General features: G+C 49.9%; 1 long non-coding RNA gene across 1 annotated transcript; it reads right to left on the bottom strand.

Annotated features, from left to right (window-relative positions):
- Nucleotides 1-200: 200 nt before the first annotated feature.
- On the bottom strand, nt 201-3,702 carry LOC128342329 (uncharacterized). The gene is made up of 2 exons (XR_008314903.1): nt 729-3,702; nt 201-617 (listed from the first exon to the last, which is right to left on the bottom strand). It is a non-coding gene; the product is annotated as an uncharacterized LOC128342329 (long non-coding RNA).
- Between the last annotated feature and the right edge of the window lie 465 nt (nt 3,703-4,167).

The following is a 4,167-nucleotide window of genomic DNA, read 5'->3' as shown; positions in this document are numbered from 1 at the left end:
TTAAGTTGAGAAGCAGGAGCTAGCGGAGTGAGGGTTTTAAACTCAAATCTCCCTGGCCCCAATCAAACATTCTACCTCTGGATCCTAATATCAACCTGATCGATCCCCAGATCCATTGCCTGACATGAGTAATTTCCCCCATTGACTCCAACAAGCCCCAACAAGAAAGAGACAACCCAAGAAAGACAAGGCAACAAGTCTTCAAATCTATTTATATTTTATTTGGGGAGGGGTGGGAGGGGGAAAGACCCACTGCTTGACTCGTCTTCAGCGGCAAGCCAAGGCACTTGCAGAGCTCAAGAGGAAGGCCGTGCAGAGAAGGCAAAAAACCTGGGGATCCAGAGACCTCCCAGGGGAAAATTCCTTCTCGGCTCCAAAAAGCGGCAACCAGCCAGGCCTGCAGGGCCAGGTTAAACAGTGGGCCTTGGTCAATCTGTGTTGGGGCAGGACCACCAAGGGATGAGCCCACCCAGACACAGCTTGAGCTACTCTGGCTCAACCAGAAGGACCACACCTTTGGGAGCTGGGTCTTCGAGCTGCTTGGGGAGCTTATTCTTACAGGGAGGGGGAGACCCCGCTTCAGCCCTTAGCCCGAGAGGGGCACGTCAGACGGTGGCCTGAAAAAGAGAGAGAGAGACAGAGATGCCCTGTGTTAGATGGGTAGGAGGCAAGTGGGGAAAGGATGGGATGCCAAGGGGATGGGGTGGGTGGGTGAGGGTCCAACTTACCAGTAGGAGCTCCCGAAGGAGCCTGCAGGGGTCTAAGGGAGACAGCTCGGCGTCCTCTACCAGAAACCTGGATCCCCTACAGGGAGTGAGATTGCGGAAAAAGCCCAGGACTTCGGCCGCCCTCCCACATCCCACGGGGGCAAAGGGGAAACATTAACCGTTTCCCCTCTCCCCCCCCAGGGAGACTTAGCTGCTCAGCAAAGGTGGGCTGCTTTTATTGGGGCTCAGAGGACAGTGGAGTCTTATGATGCGGGCAGAAGTGGGAGGGGGCTGTGGTTGCTCTCCTTGTGACAGCAGAAAGAGGCAGGCCATATTGAGAGGGGCTTTGAAAGGAACCATATATGGTCAAAAGGGGGGAGGCCAACAAGGACGGGATTGTGATGCCCACTGGCAGAGGGGTCAGGCAATTGCTTTGTGATCAGTTTGATATCATCTGATATGAACTAGTTGAGTGTCAGCAGTTTAAGTGTTTCCCAAGCATCTCCCCAAAAGACAACCAGAAGTGTTCGGTGGGGTGTGTGTGTGTGTTTTGGCAGTATGGTTTTTCAATTGGCAAGCAGCCCTCAGTGGAACTTGACCAAAATAAAAACACAAAAACGGTTGCGGGTGTATGTGTGTGTGTGTGATATATGCTATGAAATGAAATATTCAGGGGGAAAACAGCTCAAAAAGTGGATAGTAAGCAATGTCACCCAAACAAAGCCAGAGCATCTTCTGAAGAGCAGATAGATTTCCTCCTGTTTTGGTCCCCCCGTGCCCAAGGAAAATCTATATAACTTAAAATACACATATAAGGAAAATGTCTGAACCTGTATACCTAGAGGAAACATCAGATCTATAAAATGACAATACCACATGACCCGTTGCATAAATATGCACAGGGTATTCCAAGGGAAGTGTGACTAGCACAGAATAGAGTGCATTCCCTTATTAATGGGAGCAGGTGCTGATGGGAGTTTTAGTTCAGCAACATCTGGAGGCCCCTAACTTGGGAAGGTCTAGACCAGCCCTGATCAACCTTAGCCCCACAGCTCTTTTTGAACTACAGTTCCCACAATCTCCAGGCACAGTGGCCCGTAGCAAGGGATTCTGGGAGTTGTAGGCCAACATCTGCGGGATGGCCAAAGTTGAGCAGCCCTGTTCTAAATGCTTGGGTGTGAGAGGTCTCCTGAGCAGGGGTGAGCTCTGAGACACTACAGCATCTCCAAATATTAAATGCCCGGACAGAGCTTAATTCACAGCATCTCCGGGCATCTTGCCTGGTGGGCTGTTTTGTTCTCCCAAGGGCTGTGGGAGGCAGCAGAATCCCCAGGATTGTGGCTGGCTTGAGGAATTCATGTGTGTGCCTTGTGCATTCTCCAGCCATTCCTATGCAGAAAGTTTGGCAGAAAAATAAGGGAGTCCAGGGTCCCCACTGAGCTGCATGTCCGAGGGTTGGGCTTCCACCATTTCGCCTTCCCAACAGCCCTACGAAGCAGGTCAAGTCACAAGACAGCATGACCAAGGGAGGACGGAAATGCATGCAAAATATGTGTGCTCAATATATACTACGCTGCGTACAGATTGTCGAAAATGCTGCATGGAGTAGAGAGAGTGGATAGAGAAGCTTTTCTCCCTCTCTCCCAACACTAGAGTCCAGAGGTCATCCCATGAAAAGGAAGGCCAGGAAATGTAGGACCGACAAAAGGAAGTACTTGGTCAAGCATATCCTTTGGAGTTCTCTTCCATGGGTTGTGCTAACGGCCAGTTGCTCAGATGGCTTTCAAAGGGGCTTGGTCAAATTCATGGAAGACGGGTCGATCGACGGCTACTAGATGACGGGTCAGTCTGGTGACTCCCAGGATCAGATGACAGCCTGATCGAAAGTACTAAACGTAAGAGGGGCTTCTAGAATTGATTGATTAAGACCTCAAGGCCAAGCTGGTAGCTACCACTCTTTGTACTCTGGATTTCATGGGACCATGAGATCTGCATTGTTTTGCCTGTAGCTAACGCAAAGGACTTGGGAGAAGGACCTCCTAGGTCAAGTTCAAAGCACAGAACTGCAGGAGACCCAATGGTCGATCAATGGCTACTATTCTGGTGGCTCCCAGGTTCAGTTGATGGCCTGATCCAAAGTGCAAAACGTAAAGAGGGGCTTCTGGAATACCTTTGTTTCAAGATTCCCTGAGAAGATCTTGCAAGAAATCATAAAGCAGGAGAGGCTCTTGTTGCTGAGCAGAACTAAAAACTCTATGCTGCTAATCTGTGCATGGGTTAGCTTGAGCTTGCTTTTGTTCTGCTCTCCTGATTGAATTGCTACCGCTGTACCTGGATTACTTCCGGTGCAAAGTGTTCCGTGGATGGCCCCCACCCCCAATATGACTTCTTTTGCATTTGTGTCTCTTTCTTTGACTTCATAAACTGACCTGATTGACCTCAAAGGAAGAGGGCACATTATAAAAAGAACCATTCAAAAATAGAAACTGCTCAAAAATGCAAACCAAGCAGTGTAGGATTGTCTCATTGATACGGAAGGTGAGGTGTTTCGACGTGAGGTGAGGTGTTTCGAATCACCTTTCTGGTGATTCCCTGAAAGTTCGGCAGAAAAATAACGGAGTCCAGGGTCCCCACTGAGCTGCATGTCCGAGGGTTGGGCTTCCACCATTTCGCCTTCCCAACAGCCCTACGAAGCAGGTCAAGTCACAAGACAGCATGACCAAGGCTGGGCCAGCCTGAATAGAGGGGAAAGTGCCTCTGGTGGGCAACCCTGCATTGGAAGACAACAGATGGGGCTGGAAGGAACCCTTTGCAACTCCCCCCCCACTCTGTTTTTAGCCTGCTTTAACACATGCACAGTACTGATTTTTCAGATGCACTCGGAGCTCCTCACCCATCCAGAAAATGCCAAAGTCGTGGCGGATAAAGCACTTACAATCTACTCGCCTTGAAGCAGCAGCAGCTGTGCTTCTAGTTCTCCCCCCCCCCACCTTCTCAGCTCTCCCCTCCTTCTCAGCCCCCTTCCCTCGTTCTCGGCACTCTCATTCCCTCCCCCTCAGCTCTTCCTCTGTTCTCGGCCCATTTCAGCCTGCTCCCCCCGCCCCCCGCTGCCGCATCCCCAGCCACGGCTTTCCCCAGCACCACTTCCCGCCTTCTGGCAGTCCATTAGCCTGCCCATTCGCTTCTCCCCTCCCCCCCCAGCTTGTGAACTCTTGCGAGAGCTGCCACACATGGGATTAGCTATATATATATATATATATATATATATATATATATATATATATATGGAGAGAGAGAGAGAGAATTGTGGTGGTACTTACAATTTCAAGAAGTTAGGGAATACCTCTGCTCAAAAGATTGAGAAACACTGCCATAGACTATTAAAGATGCTAGAGTCATGAATGTCTTCTATAGCCTATGGTTCTTTCCAGTTCTGTTTTAAAGCCTCAGTCGGGTCATG

This window comes from Hemicordylus capensis, chromosome 2, assembly GCF_027244095.1.
Source record: "Hemicordylus capensis ecotype Gifberg chromosome 2, rHemCap1.1.pri, whole genome shotgun sequence".
Taxonomy (NCBI): domain Eukaryota; kingdom Metazoa; phylum Chordata; class Lepidosauria; order Squamata; family Cordylidae; genus Hemicordylus; species Hemicordylus capensis.
This window is presented reverse-complemented; position numbering and strand designations above follow the sequence as displayed.